The sequence below is a fragment of the Halichoerus grypus genome, chromosome 10 (assembly GCF_964656455.1).
Source record: "Halichoerus grypus chromosome 10, mHalGry1.hap1.1, whole genome shotgun sequence".
Classification (NCBI taxonomy): Eukaryota; Metazoa; Chordata; class Mammalia; order Carnivora; family Phocidae; genus Halichoerus; species Halichoerus grypus.
In genome coordinates this window covers 128126580-128148513 of record NC_135721.1, presented here as the reverse complement: position 1 = coordinate 128148513, position 21934 = coordinate 128126580, and positions in this window count along the sequence as shown.

Genomic DNA, 21934 nt, shown 5'->3' with positions numbered 1-21934 from the left:
CTCTCTGCTTTTGTTCCCTCCTTTGTAAAATGAGGACAACAAAGGTACCCACCTCATAGAGGTGGTGTGAAGCCTGAATGATTATATGTTGCTATAGATCTTGCTTTTAGTGCAGTGAGTGGATCAACACATATTAGCCCGCATTATTATATACTTTCAAATAATAGCAAATAAGGAGGTAAATGAGTGATTATTGAATAAATACAACTGGTTTGATAGCCAATGCATTTTTTTTAAAGATTTTATTTATTTATCAGAGACAGAGAGAGAGAGAGCACAAGCGGTGGTGGCGGGGGGTATCAGGCAGAGGGAGAAGCAGGCTCCCCGCTGAGCAGGGAGCTCAATATGGGACTCCATCCCAGGAGCCTGGGATCATGACCTCAGCCAAAGGCAGACACTCAACCCACTGAGCCACCCAAGTGTCCTAGCCAATGTCTTTAGAAACTGAGTATTCCGTGGGGGAAAATTAACAGAAGATGCCCATTCTGGTGAAAAGTTTGGAAACCCCTACACTTGGAAGCTGCCTAATTTAAGTCTTAGCCATTTAGGTGACTCTCCTGTCTCCTGAACTCTTCCTGCCCTTATTTCTTTGAGTGTTAGTTTGTCTGGAACGCACAGAACTGAGAGCTCCTTGGAGGAACAGAGAACAGGGCTGGTCCATTCCTGTCCTCCTGAACTGAGCTAAGTAAATAAATCAAATATCTATCTGGAGCCCAGGTGGCCTGCATGCCTGCAGGGAGTGCCACTCAGTGACTGGAACGGCCTCAGAGTGGTTCCAAAGTTACGCACAGGTTCTCGGGGGCTGCAGGAGGAGGCTAATGCAAGGTCCGAGTTTGGGCTGTTTCATGGCTGCATTAATTTCCTAGAGCTGCCGTGTAACAAATGATCACCAATTTGGTGGCTTAAAACAACAGAAATTTATGTTCAAACAGTTGTGGAGGCCAGAAGTCTGAAATCAAGGTGCAGCAGGGCCGTGCTCCTTCCGAAGGCTCTAGGGGAGAATCTTCCTTGCCTCTTGCAGGTCCTGGTAGCTGCAATCATTCCGTGGCTTGTGGCGTATCACTCCAGTCTCTGTGTTCATCATTACCTGGTTTTCTTGTCTATCTTCTCCTCTTCTGTCTGTCTAATCTCCCCCTGCCTCACTCTTATAAGGATACCTGTCACTGGATTTAGGACCTACCCTAATCCAGGATGATTTGGCAATCCCAAGTGATCCAAGATGATCTCATTCTAAGATCCTTAAATTAATTACATCTGCAAAGCCCCTTTTTCTGAAAAAGATCATATTCTAGATTCTGGGGGTTAGGGCTTGGACATATTTTTTGGGGGAGGCCCCAATCAACCTATTACCGTGGCAGAGGGTGAAACTGGTCACAAACATTGATCCTGAATGAAATCCCTAATTTCAGGTATCTGCTAATCCCGTTATATCCATTCTTCACATAGCAGTAGAGCTTTTAATATTTGGATCATGAAACTCTAATACGTAAAACCTTCCAATAGTTTCCCATCCTTCTTAGAATGAACCCCAAATAAATCCTAACCCTGGCCCATAAGACCCAGGCAACCTGGTTCCTGCCCACCTCCCCAGCCTCTCCCCTCTTTTCATACTCCATTCCAGACAGGTCCTTAATACATCGAACTAGTTTCCACCTCAGGACCTTTGCACCAGCTGTAACTTCTGCCTGGACCACACTTCTTGCAGATCTTCTCACCCTTCAGATCTCAGGTCAAATGTCACTTCTGTAGACAGGTTTTTTTCTGACACAGAACAGAGCTTGTCTTGTGCACCATGGCATTCATCTCTGTCTAAAATTCCCCCGTTTATTTATTTGTTGGCTTGCTTTCCTCTCCTGCCCCCCCCCATAATGTTCTATGGGGGTAGGGACCTTGATTTTCTGTCTGTGTCCCAAGCATCTGATATTGGGTCAGGAGGAGGGACCCAAGGTCTTCTGTGGCTCTCTGTAGCTTGCTTTTCAACTGTAAAGCTCCGCCAGTTCCTGCCAAGGCCTGGCCGGGAACCAGCCAAGCCCTGCGATCCCTCAGAGATTTGATGGTGATGATTGGGACTCTTTTAGTGATGACTGTTTAGAAAATAAACAAATGACCATGTGTCATGATAGCTAAAACCTTTTCCCGGCAGGCATGCCTGAGGAATGGGCTCATGCAATTTATTAGGCTTTTCCTTCATGGATTTAGCTAATGAAGGAAATCAATGACCCATTAAACTTTTTAAAAAGTCCTAAAGAGCTGTCAGTGGAGAAGGATGGCTGTTTACCAAGCCTCCAACAGATCATCTGCTCCTAACTTAGCCGTGTCAGCAAGTTTCCTGGTAAAAACTGTCCTGGTCGTTTTTCTGGGAGATAGCCCAGGTTAAGAGCTTGGGATCCGGAGTGAGACCAAATTGGTCTCTGATGAAATGTCGCTTCCTCAGAGAGGCCCTCTCTGATGTCTTCTAATAAACGGTATCCCAACACCCTATCCCTTTTCCCTCTTAGCACTTACCAGGCATTTAAGGACTTATTTTCTCTCATCTGTTAACATGTGGTATTATGTTCTATATTTGTTTTATGTGTCTATCATCCAGCTCCACCACTAAATATAAACATCATAAAAGAAAAGAGACTAAGTTGATTTGGTTCAATGCTGTCTTCCTTGAGTGACAGGTCATTCCCACATGAGCACTGGAGTCCTCAGAAGGTTCCAGAAACCAAGATGACAGGGCTTCTTTCTACCTCACAGACTCCGAGCTCGGGGTCATCCAGCTCCCTTTGTCCACTAATGAGGATACGCAGCCAGGAAAGGAAGTGGCCCTGTCGTCTGAGAATCACACATGCCCTCCTAACATAGTTTAGCACCTCGACTGGATGGATGGCTGGTTTGGGGGTCAGCCAAAGACCTCCCTGAGAATAACTAACTGGGGACAAAGCCAAGGCCCACAGCACTGGAGACTGAGTGCATAGCGTTTCAGTCTCCAGCCGTGGACTGCACTGTGGTCTTGCATTTTATACTTCCCAACAGCCCTGCAAGCCTCGCATTATCCCATTTTGCAGATGAGGAAATGGCTGTTCAGAGAGCAAAAAGAGGTAAAATCAGTGAATACCCAATACAGAACGCCGGCTTGGACACAGCGGATCAGAAGCTTTTACATCTTGCATCTGCTGCTTACTTGCTTTCAGGCCTTGGGCAAGTTGCTTAACCCCCTGGTGTCAGCCTGGATGCTTTCCAGTGAGAAAAACCCAACTGAAAGTGGCTTTCACAAAATGGGGAATTTACTGGCTCATGAAACTGGGAAGTCCAAAAGTGGCTCGCTTCAGGCATTGCCCTATCCAGGAGCTCAAACAATACCGTCATGACTCTCTCCAGCTCTCTTATCTGCTGCCCCCGTGTTAGCTTCAGACTCAGATAGGCTCTCCCCCTGAGGTCGCCAGGATGGCCCCAGCGGCTCCAGGTTCACATCCTGCCAGCCCAGCAACCCCAATGGAAAGAGTGCTTCTTTTCCCTGGTGGTCTCAGCGCAAGTCCTGGCCTTGAATCTCATTGGTCAATTGAGTCTCACATCTCTGCACCAATCTCTCTGTCCAAGAGATATATTTGCAAATGAAGAAACTGAGGCCCAGAGAGGTCAACTTCTTAACCAAGGTCACACAGCTATAAGTAGCAAAGTGGGATTTAAATATGGGCAGTCTGGTTTCAGCACCTGTGCTCTTGGCCATGATGCTCTACGGTCTCTCCAAGAACTCCCATGAGCACTAAACAAATAATCACCATGAAAAGATCAGAATAGTGATAATAATTGTCACTTACACTAACATGGTGGAGCCTGTATTATTTTCCCCCATTTGAACTGAGGCACAGAAAGGTTAAGGAACTTGCTGATGGTCACACTGCTAAGAAAGGATGGAGCCAGGATTTGAACCCAGTTTAGCTCTAGATGCTGCTCCCAGTTCTGACATTCTGTCCCTAGATACCAGTTCTGCACTGTTTCAGAATTCTGAGCAAAGTTTGCAGTCCAGAAGCTCCTCACTCACATCCTTACTGGACTCCCCCACCTCTCCACCCCCAGAAAATATTTTAGACTATTCCAAGCCATCAAAAATAAAAACAAAAATAAATCCATAAATCTAATCTGGAGCTGCCTGTCTTGAAGGGTGACTGCCTGGGCAGGGGGTGGGGGGTGGGGGTGGAAAAGGCGCTCAGGGGAAACTAGGGGAATCACGTGTGTTCTGAGAAAGAGGGTCAGAGGCACGGGGGAAGGTTCCAGGAGGGAAGTTAAAACCTGAGGATGGAAACTAGACCAGGCCCCATGCTTTCAGCAAAGGAGGAGTCCGGGAGGGTTTCCAGAGGCCACTGCAACTTCTCCTACCCTCTAGTTTAGAAGGTTGGAGGTGGGGGGACACTTTCATTGCACACGCAGTGATTCTGGGTAGAGGTTCTGGAATCCAGCTGACTTGGGCTTGTGTGCCCTTGGACAAGTCCTCCACCCTCTGCGGTCCTCGGCTTTCAGTCTTCTTCCATCACGGGGATAAGATGGTCAGATGAAAGGGTGTCCAGCTCAGTCTCTAGTTCATGGCAAGGAATTAATACCCATGGCTGTTGTCATTCTGACTGTGTAGGTCGCTGAGTGGAAAAAGCAGGCTGCCACGGGCTTCCAGATGTTTCCATAGTATATGTTGTAAGCTGCTGTCTACCATCTCTAATTTTTGTCCTGCTGGTGGAGGTGAGCAGGGCCAGCTTTGCGGGCATGTGTGCAATCTGTGCATATCCCTATGAAGAGTTTGAACTTCTTGGTAATTTTTGAACAAGGGACCCTGTGTGTAGCTAGTCCTAGAGGTGAGATGTCGATTTTCAAATTCTTGAAGTAGGGCTAGAAGCCATTTCTGTCTTTGAAAATGGAAATGGTCTCTCCCCTTTATTCTGGGAAGAACCACTGCTCTTGGGGGGAAGTCCTAAAACACTGACATTGTCCAGATACAATGATTCCCCATATTGGATTATATACTATTGTTTAGTAACAGGAATTAGAATAGCTACATGTATTGGGTGTTAACTGTGGGCCAGGTTCTGTGCTAAGCTAGCATTTTACCTCCATCATCTCTCTAGATCTTCCCAACGAACCTGTGAGTGGGGCTGTCATTAACCTAATTTCAAGATGAGGAAACAGAGTGGTTATGTAACTTGTCCACTGTCCCACAGCCGCGTTGGCACAATGAGTCGAGTGGGTCTTTACGTTCTAAGCTTACATTTAGATAGAAATGTTCTGGGAATCCTTGGGAGAGATGTATGTCTTTTTGATCAAGTATTGCTCTAGTAGTTTTTGTATTTGAAAATGGAAATAGCCTATCATTTGAGACCCAACTGCGCAGAGAAGGAGCCCCTGACCCAAACTTTTCTTCTTCTTTTGCTGGAGGCAGACATGTGGAGAGGACCCACACTTGGAGTGACTGAAAGCAGAGGGACCCAGACTAGGGGGAATGTGCTTACAACTCTGATGCTGTCCTCACCTGGGCTGTGGGGACCACCCAGTGGATGGAGCTCCCCCACTGCCCATATCTGGGGTAGGTAAGGAAGAGGAGGGTTCAAAATTCTAGAGAGAAAGGGTCAGGAAGCCTCCCTCCAGGAGAGGTAGGCTGGCTCCCACAACACGGTGGCAGGCTGGAGAGAAAGGAGGGTAAAGACCAGCATGAGAGAAAGAATGATCCAGGTACCTGGGCTCAAGGAGCTATTTGTTTACAGATTCATCTTGCATGTTCCTTTTCCGCATTGTAACTCCACCTGTTATTGCCAAGGCTTTAATAAAATTTCATCCGCTGCTATGGACTCATCTTAGCTTTGGGGTCAGATATTAATTGTCACCAACATAAAATCTCCTCTTTTTTTCATAGAAATAGGATTGCAGCCAGACAAATAGCTGCCAGCCAAAGACTACATTTCCCAGCTTCCCTTGCAGCTAGATATGCCATGTGACTACATGCTGGCCAATAAGACGGGGATGGAAGTGATGCGCTCCACTTCTAAATCACACCCTCAAAGACTGAGGGGGTGCTGGGGGTGGGGGACAGGGGAAGTTCTTTCTTTCACATTTTCCTCCATCCTGCTGCCTGCAATGTGGACATAGTGGGCTCCAACTTGAACTGTGCATTCAAGGGCAACAATGCAAGGGAAACAAGAGAACAAGATAGAGGGAGCCTGGGACCCTGACTCCGAGGAGCTGCCCCATCCTCCCCAAACTGATCACACACAGATTGTTACATGAGAGAGACATAAAAAAGGGCTGCTATTCAGCTGATATGCATGGATCCGGTCATCCTGGTTGCTTACAGGCATCATTCTGATTGTTAGAAATGAACTGCTTTGTTGAAGCCGATGTTAGTGGTGGTCTTAGTTATGATAATTGAGCCTATATTCCAATGAACCCAGCCATGATCTCGGGGGCTGTTAAGGAAGAGGGCAGGCTACTGCTGCTAGGTCAAGACAGTGTTGGGGACAGGCGCAGCATGCTGGTGCAGGCAGTTAAAAACTGGCAGTGGAGGGCAGTGGAAGTCCTGACAGAGATGGCTCACTATGGTTGCCAAGCAGCCCCAAGGACAGTCCATGGGACACGTAAACATCCTGCCAGAGATTCTGAGTAATATCCTGCAGAAAGAACCTGATAAAAATGTGGTCTTCTTATAGTCATGGGGTCCTCCCGGAAATTTGGGGGATAGCTGGAGTTATAAACAGTGCCCAGCCGACGTTAATTCCCTTCGGAGGCAGATACTTTTGGTTGTCTATTTACCCATCATTCCCTTTCCCTTTCTTCTTGGTTGACAGAGCCCACCCGTTATAACAGAGGCTGAAAAAGTGAAATGTTCCTTTTAGAAGCCACCTTCGCCGTCCAAGCATGGCTATATGACTCTATCCCAGCCAGTGGGATGTGAGGCAAAGTCTGCCCAGGAGCTTCTGGGAAAGGCTTTTTCCTCTCATAAGAGAGACATGTGAGAGGAAGTGTGCCTTTTCTTTGCCAGGCTAAGGCTGGAGGAGCAGAGAGATAGACAGCACCTGGGTCCTTGGCAACATCGTTGGGTTGTTAAACTGTCCCTGGAACCACCTAGTTCTAGATGTCTTTGTAAAGACCATAAATGGTTTTGTTGTTAAAGCCACTTTGGGTTGGCGTTTTTGTTACTCGCAGCCCAAAACATGCTACCTGATCCACTGCCTTTGTCTTCTTTCTCTACTTTCCTCCAGCCCTATGGGTCTCAAGTTGAACCACATGCCTTCTCCAGAGCACCAGTTGCTTTGGAAGTCAAGATCTCTTGGAAACCACCTGCGTCAACTTGTCACCACTGTCCTAAATAAGAACCTCCCTGTCACTCTTTACTTCTTCATTTCAGGAGTGAGATCTGTATCTGGGTGGGGTGAGAGCAGAACTTCAGCCTTTGTGCGAACCTCATTTTGGCATGGATCGATCCTCTAGTATTGTCCCATCAGGTCACCTTTGTGTCTCTCTCAGCTGACTAGGAGCCCCTCACAGGCATGGACTGTGTAGTATTCATCGTGGCACATCTCCAGGGTAGCTCAGGACCTGGGCAAGAGGAGGTGCTCCCTGAATCCTTGTTGAATGAATACATGAAACAATGAATCATCTAAACCCAATGTTATCACCTCCCTAAACAGAGCCAATTTCCCTCCCCACTGTCCTCCTCCGCTACTCTAGGACAAGCTAGTTCTTGCAGAAATAGAGCCAGGAAGAAAAAGTCAACCCAACTCTCCTTGCAAAGCAGCTTCTAATCCTCCCCTTAAAATCCCTTTAACCCACTCGCTGTCAGCCTCGATTCTGGCTCAGCACCAAGCCAACTCTGACCCAGGTCTTCTCAAAGAAGGGAAAGGGGGAGGAGGGAGAGAAGGATGGAAACTGTATTTAAGACACTTCCAGAAACATGGAAGAAGTAAAGATAGAAGAAATCCAGAGCGGGCCTTCTCTCCACTCGGAGTTCTAAGTGCTAGCATCGGGGGTGGGACATTTTTATTTTTCTCAGTTCTTTTTCTATCACAAAAGGAATACACATTTAATGAAGAGATCTTGGAACGTGCATGTGAAAGAGAGAACACTCACTTCTTTGTCTCACTGCTTATGATGCTCACTGTGTTAACATCTTGGTGCGTGTGTTTTCACCTTTCTTGAGTTCTCCACCTCTTCCCCTCTACCTCCATCTCCCCCTACCTCAACCCCTCTCCTCTCTTCTACTCTGTCTGTCTCTTTCTCTCCAGGTCTCTGATTCTTTCTGTCTTTCTCTATCAAACTTAACTGTTTCCAAGTTCTTTGCCCTTCAGAGCGGATCATTCCTCCTGTTAAGAACCCATCCACGTGGTCTAATTTCCATCTCATGAGACAGCTGGAAATCAAGTCGCCTTCCCTCCACAGTGCTTTCTAGAAACCCAAATACAGTGTCCTCTATGAACTCTGGTTGTCACCGCCTCTCCTTGCTGTAAATTGTTGCTTCAGTCTCCTCTCCAGCTCCCTCTCGCTCTTCACAGGTCAGCGCAGAATGCTTTCGGCTGCAAGGAACATTCGATCTGACTAATGGCAGCTTGAGCAGGTCATAGTTTATTTTCTCCACAGAAGAAGTCTGAGGAGAGGTGTTCTCTCGTCATGCTGATGACCTGCCCGCATTTCCTTAGTGCACGGTGTTCACACCTGCAGCTCTCTGGCTGAAAGTTTTCTCTGGCCATGGGAGTGCACTCAGCTCATTGTAGGGCCTGGCCAAGAGTGTTGGGGAATTTGTGTCTTCAGAAGCGGCCCTCAATCGGTAACAAATGCAAGTTGGTGAGTAAGTACCCCAGTTCCTTGTCCCTTGGGGATGGCAACAAAGAGGCGTGTTCTGCAAACTCTCCCAGTGGTCCTCAATGAGAGGGACCCCCACTTGCCTGCAGTGGTGACCTCACCTGCTCACGAATGTCCTTCACTTCCCCATCTCATTTCCCCACTCCTGAACTGATGCCTCCTGAGATCGCCTCTTGAATAATTTACTTGCATTCAAATCCTTGCCTCAGAGTTGGCTTCTGGAGGAACTCAGCCTAAGACAGCACACTTCGGGCTTTTCCTTTTGTCTAACTCAAAGGCTTCAAACAGAAGTAACTTCTCTGACCACTGTGACTCCACAAACTTCTAGCATCTTTAAAATAGCACTACATCCCGACTTCTAGTCCTCAAGACGTCAAAAATACTGGGTTTCCATCCAGGGGCCTCTATTATAGCTGCTTTGCACCAGGTACTTCGCATACACAATAAAGTGATGTTAGGAGCCCTCTGGCCCTCTGAATCACTCAGCCAAGTTCAGAGGTCATCCAGCAGTTGGGGACAGCCACCTTTCCTTTCAATAAAATGGCACCCCATCCCATTCCTACCTTGCACCGCCCCCTCCCCCCAGCTCCAAGTCTGTAGAGCCACGAGTCTAGCCTGAACCGAGTGATGGAAGGGAGGGAGGGTATAAAAGAACTCTGAACCGAATCTGAGATTGAAATTATTTCAAGTACATTTTCATTGAAATATAACACATATACAGAAAAGTAAAGGTGTTGTAAGTACAGAGCTGAAAGAATTTCCACAAACGAACATACTCATATATCCTGCATCCAGATGAAGATACAGAACTCTACCAGGCCCCTAGAAAGCCACCTTGTACCTCTTCTCATCACTTCCCCAGTTCAAGGCCTACCATCACCCTGACATCTAACACCCTGGATTAGTTTGGCCTGTTTTCGAACTTTACATAAATGGAATCATGCAGTGTTCACACTTTCGTTTCTGCCTTCTTTAGCTCAACATCATGACCGCGAGATTCATCCATGTTGGGGGGACTCGTGGCTCACTTTTTGAGACTAACATTTTAACTTGAGTTTTAAATTTTGAGAGCTGAAATGAGACAGCTTTGGTAACCAAAATAGCCTGACAAGGAATGGCAGAAAGGTAGGTTGAGGAACCCCACCCCTAAAGAGCTGCATGATTTGGGGGAAATGACCTAACTTCTTGTTTCTCTGTTCCTATAAAATGGGAATAATACGGGTTCCTACCTCCTAAGGTCACGAGGATTTAGTGAGCTAACATATCCGAGGTGTTTAGGGCCGTGCCTGGTGCGTAGGGAGCACTCTCTGAGGACTTACTACTACTACTACCACCATTACTCAATGATGTTTATTATTACCCAGAGGGGAAAGGGAGGTTTCAACAGAGGATATTCGGCCGTAGTTATTATAAAAATAAAAACGATTTCATAGTTACATCTCGACGAGTTGAGACATATCACTAAACCGGTTAGACATGTGTCATCTCAGTTAAAGTGCGCATCAACCCTGAGAAGCTAATATGATAATGCTCATTTGACAGATGAGAGGCAACTCCCTCAGGGTCACACACTGGGTGCGTGGTGGAGCCAGGGTCTCTCTGACCATGGAATCCTGTTCTTCTCTTTGTCCCCTGCTGGATCTAGCCATCTTCAGGATGCTTGCTGGGGTGACTTCGCTGGGCTGCCTTTGGCATGACCACACCCCTGCCCACCCCTACCCCGCCCCGTGCAGTGTTTTCTTTAGAACTTACCAGACTGTTTTCTGTGTTGATTTTCCCATCCACCTGACCACAGGAGGCTCAGTCGTTCTTGCAGTTTTTAAGAAATTGTGAATTACCAGGTGAGTCAGTCATACTCAGCAAACACGTCCTAAGGTAGCTCCACCGTGACAGTATGGTGGCTAGGAATGTGGTGGGGCGGGGCGGGGGGGGGGCGTTGGCTGAAATTAGTCAATGGTGGTAATAGAATTCTCCCACTACAAATCATGAAATTGGTTCTAACCAACAAGAATAGAAGAGGAACTTGTTAGAAGGACACAAGGCACTTTATAGAAATAGAGAGAACTTTCTAGAGAGAAAGCTCCAGAAGCAAGTTTGAAAAGGATTGGAAACAGGATGCCCTGGAGGGTCTTGGCTGCATAAACTGGCTAGTGTTCTCTTCAGCTCTGATGATGTGTCACTTAGGATGTTTTGGCCGCAAGTAACAGAAAACTCAGCTCAAACTGGCTTAAGCAGTAAGGGAGTTGGTTGGTAGGGCAATTCCAGGGTTGGTTGACTCAGAGGTTCAAGAATGTACTTGAGAACCCAGGTTCTCTTTCTTTCTTCCTCTACCATCCATGTATTAGCTTCATTTGAAAGCTTGTTCCCTCTATGGCTGTCAGTAGTAATCGAGCTATAACATTGTTAACACCCAGTAAGGGAAGAAAGAGAGAAAGAGGCTTCCCTTGGCTCTCTCTCTCTCTCTCTTTTTCTAAAGATTTATTTATTTGAGAGAGAGTGTGTGAGCAGGGGAGAGGGGAAGAGGTGCAGAGGGAGAAGGCGAGAGAGAATCTCAAGCAGACTCAAGCAGAGTGAGGAGCCCAATGCAGGGCTCGATCCCACCACTCTGAGATCATGACCTGAGCCAAAATCAAGAGTTGGAGGCTTAACCAACTGAGCCATCCAGGCACCACCATCCCCCCCTCCCCCACCAGCCGGCTCTCTCTTACGAGTAAGGAGGCATTGCTACCAGAAGCCTCCCAGAAATCTGCCCAGGTGTCTCAGTGGCCCAACTGGCTTGGGCCTGCTCACCCCTGAACCAATCATCAGGAAGAGGCACAGGGGTGATTCTTGGCTCCCAGAGAACATTTGGTAATGTTGGGAGACATTTTCAGGTATCACAACTAGGGAAGTGTTAGTGGCATCTCATGGGTGGAAGTCAGGGATGCAGATAAATATCTTACAATGCCCAGGACAGCCCCACCCCCTCTTCACACACTACAGAAAATGATTTGTTCCAAATGTCAGTGTGCAGAGGTTGGGAAACCCTGGGTTAGACTAATCACGCCCGCCCTGTGCCTGAGGCATAATCGCTGGTGGGGAGGCACCAACAGTGTCCATTGCAAACTTTTTTCCAGAATTTTTTTTGTCACTCCACTTGAGATTAAAATTTCAGAGAGGTTTTGTTTGTTGTGGCCTGGGTCACTTGCCCATTCATAGGCTAATAGAGTGCAAGGCACCCGTGGTTGACCATTAGTTCCCCCACAGGAAGATTGGGATCCTAAGACAGGAAGTGGGAAGGGATGTTAAACAAGCAAAACAAAGCAAAAAAGCCCACCTCAGTTTCTCAAAGAATCTTTAGCTCTTGATGCTCCTGGAGGGGACAAGTTTCATGTCTTATCTGGAACCCCACAAAACTGTGATGCATTTTCTCAGTGGTACTCCCCTCAAAGAAGAAGAATATGGGAGGGGGAAAGCATGTAACATCCTGGGATGATATCGGGTAGGGGTGGGTAGAGGAAGAGTAAAATATACATTAACTTAACTTCAAAGACGGCTATCATCCAGTTTTCTTGAGATATGGGGTCTACTCTTCCACTCCCTTGAATCTGGCCAACAGGAACAGGAGAATCTGGACTGGCCTTGACCTGGGACTGTTTTGACCAATAAAGCATGTTAGAATAGATGCTGGGCCATTTCTGGGCCTCCTGTCTCATATAGCCCTGAGGTTTCTTCTTCTGTGGAAGAAGTCCAGGCTACTCCAAGGAGAGACACCATCTTGGATGTCCAGCCCAAGTCAAGATGGCATCAACCATCTTGCACCCAGTTGCCATCAGCCTGCAACGACATGAGAGACCCCAAGTGAGAACGACTCAGCTGAGCCCCATTAACCCGCAGAAGTATAAGTGATAACAATAAATTGTTGTTTTTAAGCCACTGAGTATTGAGGTGCTTTGTCACGCATCGATTGAGAACCAAAACAATATATAAATACATATAAATATAAAATAAATACATATATCAGACAAACCATGAGAGATGATGGACTCTGAAAAACAAACTGAGGGTTCTAGAGGGGAGGGGGGTGGGAGGATGGGTTAGCCTGGTGATGGGTATTGAGGAGGGCACGTTCTGCATGGAGCACTGGGTGTTATGCACAAACAATGAATCATGGAACACTATATCTAAAACTAATGATGTAATGTATGGGGATTAACATAACAATAAAAAATTAAAAATAAATAAATAAATACATATACCAAGATTTTTCTATTTTAATATTCACTAATATTAGATCAGAAGATGCCGTGCTGTTGGCTTTGAAGATGGAGGATGTGCCATGAGCCAAGGGACTCAGCTGGGCTATAGCAGCTGGAGAAGGCAAGGGAATAGATTCTCCCCGAGAGCCTCTAGGAGGAATCTGTTCTGCCAACACCTGGATTTTAGCTCCATGAGACCCATTTTTTAGGACTTCCAACCTCCAGAACTATAAGATAATAATTCTGTGTTGCTTTAAGCCGCTAAATCTGTACGAATTTGTAATAGCAGGCATAGGAAACTAGGGTATCGCCGTACTGAGCATCTTACACGTGGTGTCTACGGAATTCTCCTGCCCACCCTCCGAGGCAGGTCTGATACCGTCTCTATTTTAGAATCGAGGAAGCTCGTTTTCAGAGGGATGAAGGGACTTCCTCAGGCCCCACAGCTATTAAATGGCAGGGCCAGGGACATATGTTGGCCCTGCCATTTATGGTTACGCTTACAAATACCACTAGTATAGGATTTATGTGGACTTATGTAAACATACAGACATTGGTCTATGCCTCTGGCACGTTGCCATCTTTTTTTAGTTGTTTGTTCAGGGTTAACACTGTGACTGCTGTGGAAGTCCCCACCAGCCGTAAGATGAAAACTGCAGTTTTGAAATTACAAGGGTCACTGACTCATTAGTCTTTGTTGTTATTGGCACCAGAGCGTCTCATTTAAAAAGACGAAATTCGCATGGGGTTCGGGTGGGCCAGATGCCCACCTGAGCTGGAATTCCAGCACTCTGCCACTTATCCGCCATGCTACCAAGAGCGAGTCCCGTTCCCTGTCTGAACCCGGTTTCTTGTCTGTGAAATGGGAATTATACAAACACGACTCAGTGTGCTAATGGATGACAAGTGCCCTGCGCTTTGTAAATGTTGGTTTTGTACCTTTCCCTCTTTTCCTCCCTTGTCTTGAGTTTCCCCAGCCAGCATCAGGGCCCATCGTTGTCCCCTTCAGCCCACCATGGAGGACTGCCTGTGGTTCGGTGGATCGTTCTCTATATGCCTGTGGCTTCCTACCTCCAGCATCTGCATTGCTGCCTAGGGCCTGTGTGCTGGGGTGCGCTCAGCAGGTCACAGGGGAAGTGCCTGAGAGTTGATGACGCCAGCCAGAACCTTCCACCATTGAGAGATGAGTGTTGTTCTTAAGTGTCCCGGCTCCCTCGCTCCTGCACGAGACAATTCTGAAGAGTATTCCGCATCAGCTCCCAGAGGTCCCCACTGGGACTGGGCCCCAGGTGCCCATAAAGGGAACCAGCTCATTGACATGCCCTTTCATGGGGGTCCTCCCATCCCCATCTCACTTCCCCACCCCCTCTTTGTTCTTCCTCACATTGTCTCCCGAATGCACACACTTGCATCTGGGGAGTAGCAGTTGCTGTCCGCAGTCCTTAGGTTTTACCATTTGCCCAACTTCCATCTCCCCACTTTCCAGTTGCTAGCATCTGCATTGTTCTGCATGAGTTTGAGCTTGTTTTCCCTCTGGTTGTCGGAGTCAAGCAGGCTAGAAGTGCTGGAGAATTCATGCTCCCCCCTCCCCCCAGCAGCCATCACCCAATGCAAGGGAGGAGGTGCTGTAGGGATCTCCCAATTCCCTGGTCGCTCAGGTAGGATAACTCTGAGGCAGGTAACTGTTGTACTCCCATGGTAGTAACTGTCTTGGTAACTTGCTTGATTTCAGTTGCCCTCCCCTCCCTGGCTCACTTTCCTCTTCCCGATTGGTGTGTCTTTGGCCTTCCAAATAAATTATTTGTCCTGGAATCTTTGTCTCAGGGTCTGCCTCTGGGGAAACCCCAACTAAGATACAAGCTCTGCTAGTGGGCGTTTCCAAACTAAGATACGGATTCGATCCCACCCTAGTCTTGCTTTCAATCTCCCTCAAAGAACAGGGCGGCGCAAGGTGCTCTTCAACGAAACAGCACTCCTGTAGTAAGTAACTGCATTTGGAGCCGAAGCTGGTGACTCTTATTCCCTGGCTGGAGGGACCTCATCTTTCCTGTGGCATTAACAAGCCTCACGCCCTACCCTTGGGTACATAATTGCCCCCTGTATTTCGCGCGAACTCCTTTGTTGCATTTCACAAAGTTATGGAAACACAGAGGATGTTCTGTTGGTAGCTTTGGAAATGCCCCTTGGGTCTTTAGCCCGAGGCATCTCTTGCAGCTATTTATTTAGTTCCTTTCTGCGGATAGTCACACACATTTGAATGTTGGCAGGGAAGAACCTGTCTGGCTCAATACTTTTATCTGCAAAAAAACACAAAAAAACAAGCTAGCAGAGTGGCTGAGAGGAGATCGCTCAGCAACTACCCCCAGCATGACACTTTGTTATTTTCTAAATTTTCCTTCTTTCCTACTGGTGAGTATGAAGCCTGTTTGCTAGTCGGGGCTCTCCAGCATCTACTGCATTCCGTTCTGTGCCAAGCTCCCCACGTTCCCAGGGCGCAACCACCCACCCGATCCCTAAATTTTCTGGGTTGCTGCGACGCCCATGTGATTTAGCACCAGCCAATCAGAGCAGCTGAAGTACAATGGCCATCACGATTGGTTCAGGGAGGGGCCTGCGGTACATCCGTGCAAGCCCAGCTCATCCCAGGATTTGTTTGGTAGCTAGCGGAGGCAGCTCTCTCTTGCTCCCTTCGTGAGCTTAGAGTGGTTGGCAAGCTAACAAGTGAGCTTGACTTACTGAACATCTCAATTCCAGAAGAGCTATTTTTTTCTTCTTCACGAAACACTGCCCCCTACTGTGTTAGGTTGCATCTCCCAGGAGAGCTGATTCCTTAACAGTATTTTATTTTATTTATTTTTAAGTAGGCTCCACACCCAGCATGGGGCCTGAACCCACGACCCTGAGATGGTGACCTGAGCGGAGATCAAGAGCCTGATGCTCAACCAACTGAGCCACCCAGACTCCTTAATGGTATTTTTGAACAGAGTCTGTAACTTTCCCATCACTTCTGCTTGTTCTAAAAAAGCTCAGCCTAAAATAGTTCCCAAATCTGAGCAAATCCCTGATTTAAATCTTGTACTGCTCAGGATATCAGTTCAGCTGCTGTAATAAAAGCCAAAATAACTGGCTTGAACAAAATAAAAGTTTAGTCCTTTCTCATGGAACAGTCCAAATGTCCGGTAGGCCATGGTGGTTCTACCTTGTCTGGGATTCAGATTCTTGCCATCTTGTTGCTTAGCACCCTCAACATGTGACTTCCACTCTGTGGTCTAAAAATGCTGCGGGAGCTCCTGCCATCATATCCATATTCCTTCTTATGAGTGAGAAAAGGAGAGGGAGAGGGCGCTTCTGTGCCTTCCAATTGTACAACCCAGAAGCTTGCAGTCACTGAGTAGGGGATGCAAGCCCTGGTCTCCAGCCTCCTTCTCCAACCTGTCCACTCTGTTCCATGACCTGTGTGGACAGCGTCAAAGGGCTCTCCTGCCTGCTGGCTTCTGGTTGGGTTTGACCAATGAGAGACGCTGGCAGGAGATGGGAAGAAGGAAGCAGAGTAGGTCTGGGTATTTATTCCCCAGCTGTCCTGTTGGGCACCAGGGGCTACTGTGTTCCTCAACCGAAGGTCACAGGTCCTTTAGAGTGCCTCTCCACAGGGCTTCTTCTCTCCAGATCTGGCAACCAATTCCTTCTTTGCCCCTTCAAGCCTAGGTGAGAACACCTCCACTGTTTCTATCTAGGGGCTGGAGTGCCCCCAGTTACTACCTGGTGGTAACATGCCCTCCGTTACTAGTCTTGGGTGTTGCAGCTTCTCCGCGAGTTCCCTACACCCCAGCCACACTTCATAAAGTTTGTTCCTAAACTTCTACTCCTGCAGGGACCCTGGCTGATATGAGTCCTCTTAACAATCCCAAGCAATAAACGCCTTTACCATCATCCCAATGCTACAAATGAGACACTGAGGGACAGAGATTAAGTGAACTGTCTAAGTCACAGAGCCAGTCAATGGTGACAACAGTGTTTGAACAAAGGCAGCCTGACTCCAGAAACCACATTCTTCACCACTTCCTGAGACTTGGCTTCTTGGAAATGTGAGAAGGACTGGGTTGTGAATTAGCCCTCAGGTCATCATGAACCTGCTAAGGATCTCTGTTCCTCATATTTTTGGTGAAGGGCTTCAACCAGTCCGGGAGCTGCAAACCCAGAGGCCTGCAGGGGTCAAAAAGTGACATCAGCAGGGAAGTGGGCTGGGTCATTGCCACAAAGAAATATGCTTTCGCCTTTTTTACTTTCAACATTTGGCCCTCTTGTCTATCTTCCCTTTCCCCGCTAGCATAGGAAACCAGGCACAGAGATAAATCACTTAAGTACTGCACTTGGCTGACAGTAACAGAGACTTGACTCCAGTGGTTTAAACAAATTAGAGATGCATTTCTCTTACATAAAACCAGTCTGGAGGTCAGTATTCTAAGGGGGCAGGGAGGGTAGCTCCATGATGTTGTCAGGGGTTCCATTCCTTTCCATCTTTAGCACAGAGCTTCTCTCCTTGAGGTCACAAAATGGCTACTTGAGCTCCAGCCATGTTTGCAATTATAGGGAAAATGAAGGAGAATGGCAAGACACCAAAGGCCTTTCTTGGGAGTGCCACCATCATCTTCAATTTACAACACACGGGACCACTCAACTGCGGCACTATGGACGGACACTCTGGACTGAATAATTACCCCCTGTGGGAGACGGTCCCGTGCCTTGTAGGATGTTTAGCAGCATCCCTGCCTCTACCCACTAGATGTCAGCAGCAGCCCCCTCCCCAGTTGTGACAACCAACAATAGTCCCTAAATGAGAAGCATGAGGGCACACAGATTCCAGAGAAGCTGGGAAATGTGATTTTTGAATATATCGCCACCCCCAATAGTGTAGGAGTTTCTATTAGTAAGAAAGAAGTGGAGATTAGATACTTGGATGGCAACTAACTGTCTTTGCTCCAAGAGAACTTGTTCACTTTCCTTTTATTTCTACTAAAAGAGAAATGGTGACCTAAGAGTGATGATTGACAGCTTTGGCATCAGGGGTGATAGAGAAGGGTGGGGACTGTGGCAGACTGAGAACAAAGGCCCCAACTAAAGAGGCTGTTTCGCAGCTTTGTTACTGAAAGGGAGTATGGGACCGGAGTCACTAGAGCTTCTGATTTTTTCTAGAAAAGCTGGATGTCCAGATTTTTAGACAAGCTCCCATTTGTAGGTATTGGCAGCCAGTTCAATTTTTATAAAGATTTTTACGAGTGATATTTACCAGGATAATAGTTTGCAATGACTGGTATATATGACTTAAAAACATATGGAAAATATCAAACATATACAAAAATAGAATCATGTAACTAACATCTTGGTATCCATCTTCAACAATTATCCACATTTTGCCAATCTCATTTTTAAAAAAATTTTATTTTTAAGGAATCTCTACACCCAACCCGGGGCTTGAACTCCTGACCCCGAGATCGTCATGATCAAGAGTCACACTCCCTTCCGACTGATCCAGCCAGGTGCTCCTCATTTTTATTCTCTCTCCTCAACTTTTTCTTTCTTTGCTCAAGTATTTTCTTTCTTTCTCTTTTTTTTTTTTAAAGATTTTATTTATTTATTTGTCAGAGAGAGAGAGACCATGCACACAAACAGGGGAAGGGGCAGGGAGAGGCAGAGGGAGAAGCAGGCTCCCCGCTGAGCAGGGAGCCTGATGCGGGACTCGATCCCAGGACCCTGGGATCATGACCTGAGCCGAAGGCAGACGCTTAACGACTGAGCCACCCAGGCGTCCTGCTCAAGTAATTTAAAGCAAATGGCAGGATTCTTGTCATTTAACCAGTAAAAATTTGATGATCACATTTTTTTAATGAAATCACCATGCTATTATCACACCTACCAAAGTTAACTATGAGGTCTCAGTGTAGACCAGATGATTTTTAAGGGCCTTCTAGCTTTGCCATTCTAAGTTTTATCAATGGATTCTCCTCCTTGTCTCCTGATCATCCTCCCTCTTCTCCCTCTGCCCCTCCTTTTACACAGACAGACACAAAGACATACATAGAAACACGCACGGAAGCACATAGACAAACACACAAACAGAAATACACATGGACCAACTCACAAAACACCACACACAGACATCCCAGTGAGCGCGTGTGCACACACACACACACACACACACACACACACACTCCTCTACCAATTCTTGGGGAATAAAGCACACATTTTGAATTTAGACCCGCAAGCATTTTAAACTGGGCTGGAGTCAGTGCCTACCTGATTCCCACCCACATCCTGCCATCTCCCTCGTGCTGACAAATGTTTGACCCTGAACGTGTTCACTCACCCAGGCCTTCATTTTCTTTTGTGCAAAACAGGGAGAACAATTCCAACTGGCCTCCCACAATGATGCAGGGAGGGACGTAATTAAAGGATTGCACCCGCCTTGTGCAAGTCTTAAGTACTTAATAATCACAGCGACAATAGCAGCGATGATGAGGTGATCATGAGCCCCGGCGGAAGCACAGCATAACCAAAGAGGCCTGGCGAGGGTTCTGCTGGTCTTAATCTTCCGATTCCAGACAATCTAAGACCCATAGCCCTCCTGTCCCGGCAGCCTCGTGCTTGCTGTCTATTAATACATGACGATGTTTTGGCCGCCTGGCAGGAGAAGAAGTTCAAAATCCAAATTCCCAACTCAAGCCATTAAGGGAGACAGATATTTTGCAGCTCAGTTCCTAAATTAGAAGATGATTTCTGGGTGTTTAAATATCTCCCTTTATCTTTGTACCATTTATGCTGCGGCTGACACAGCTCTGGGGCTTGGGTGGGGCCTGGGGTCAAGGGGAGGCCGGGTGATACATTCTTTAGGTACGTCCTTGGAGATATCCAAAGAGGCCTCTGGCTCCTGCCATGCTCTGCCCAGGACACTCCCAAAATATCCAGGGGACAGATGCTATTTTTGAGGTTCAGCTTAAAGGCCGCCTTGTGGCCCCCACATAATCTGGTTTCACTTTGAGCTTGCTTTTAAACAGCTCCTGCCTTTGCCTTTTGTCCTTCCAGGAAACTTGGTTTCTCTTGGGGTTGCTTGAGTAAAATGTGAATTAGCTTCAGTTCTTCTGGCCTTTTCTGGAGAACCAAACCCTATTTTGGTGTTTAAAAAAAATTTTTTTTTAACCCTTTGCTGTTTCTTTCCTATTATTAAGTAGAGAGGATGGTAGCTAAGTGCTTGAGATAAAAACTTCAGATGCTAGCTTTCAAAATCCAGTTCCTTCTGAGAGGGTACGAATTGGTCATTCCCAAAGGTCGGTTTCTGGCCTAGAGTCAACAGAAAATGAGGCATCTTTGTTTCCTGTTGTTCTGCTATTTTATTTTACTTTTTTACTTTTTTTTTTTTAAAGATTTTATTTATTTGAGAGAGAGAGACATAGTGAGAGAGGGAACACAAGCAGGGGGAGTAGGAGAGGGAGAAGCAGGCCTCCCACGGAGCAGGGAGCCCGATGCGGGGCTCGATCCCAGGACCCGGGGATCATGACCCAAGCTGAAGGCAGACGCCCAATGACTGAGCCACCCAGGCGCCCCTGTTCTGCTGTTTTAAATACATAGTAGAGGTCGACATCTTTTGAAGATAATTTCAGCTGTAAAATATTCTAAAGTTAAGAAGTGGCCATTTTTATTTCTGCAAACAGAACAAGATAATAACGAGGATGATGAGGATAGTGGTACTGTGTGCCTGGCACCGTGCTGAGCTTGCCCTGGCAAATCTCATTTAATCTTCTCCACAGCCCTATGAAATATGTTTGGTTGTTATCTCCATGATGAGGATCTCCACCTCTTCCAGGAAGCTCTCCCTGACTCCAGCCCCATGCCCTTACTCCAGGTTGAATGCTCTGTCCTTTGGGCCATTGGGGTGAATGCTCTTGCCATGCTCTTTGAAATGACTTGATTTCATGTCCTTGAGTGCAGAGCCCATGTCTTATTCAGTGTTTGTATCCTGAGAGACCAGCACATAGTAGGCATATAGTTAACACTTGTTGAAGGAGATGAATAAGACCTTGGGCAAATTACCTAATTTCTCTGAGCTTCACTTCTCCTCTCTAAAACTGGGCTAAAACAACAATAATAATAGTGAATATTTATTTATTGAGACTTCATGTGGCAGAGATGGCTGGCTGCTCTCCCAATCCATTCCTTATTAACAGACCCTGATTTTGTTCTGGGCAGTAATGCATCTCCCATGCAGCTAGGGCAGAAGCAAGCAGAAGTTGTTGGGTGGAGCTGATGGCACGTATATGCCTTGCTTCCTTCTTCCTTCTGCCTGGAATGTGGACCTGATGGCTGGCACTCCGGCAGCTATTCTGGTCCATGAGGCAATCTTGACGCTGGTAGAGCAAAAAGATAGAAGTCTAGGACTCCGATGGCTGTTCATCTTTCCAACCCTGGATACCACACCTTTTAATTTCTTAAGTACGTGCACAGGGACAGGGAGGGAGAGAGGGAGCTCTATTTTGTTTAAGTCACTCATGTGGGTTTTCTGTGTTATATAGCCAGATCTAATTCTAACTGACAAGACTTGGTCAGGCCCCTGTTGAATGCTTATCATGCATTCAGTTAATCATGACAATGGCATTTTTAGGCAGGGATCATTCTTATCACTTTTATTTTATAGATGAGGGGACAGAGGCTCAAAGGGATTTGAAGTAGGCTTTCTGCCTGCAAAGCCTGGACTCCTGGCTGCTACATTAAGCTGCCTGCTTTCCTAAGATCTTGTGATGGCTGTGGGAGTGCTATGGATGCTGTAAATCACAGGACACATATTCACTCTCTCCCTCACCTACTCATTCACATATTAATTC